Here is a 281-nt window from a genome sequence, read left to right on the forward strand (position 1 = left end):
CCCCATGTCAGAACTTCCCCCCATGGCCAGGACCCCCACAGCCAGTCAACCCACCATGGTAGGACATCCTACCCTGCCTAAATACCCCCAGTCAGTCACCCCACCATGGCAGGACATCCCACCATGGCCAGGAACCACACAGCCAGTCACCCCACCACGGTGGGACATCTGACCATGCCTGAACACCCCTCAGCCAGTCACCCCATCATAGTAGGACATCCCAACCTGTCCAGGCACCTCACAGCCAGTCACCTCACCACGGCAGGACATCCCACCATGGC

Source organism: Acanthisitta chloris, unplaced genomic scaffold, assembly GCF_000695815.1.
Source record: "Acanthisitta chloris isolate BGI_N310 unplaced genomic scaffold, ASM69581v1 scaffold1721, whole genome shotgun sequence".
Lineage (NCBI taxonomy): Eukaryota > Metazoa > Chordata > Aves > Passeriformes > Acanthisittidae > Acanthisitta > Acanthisitta chloris.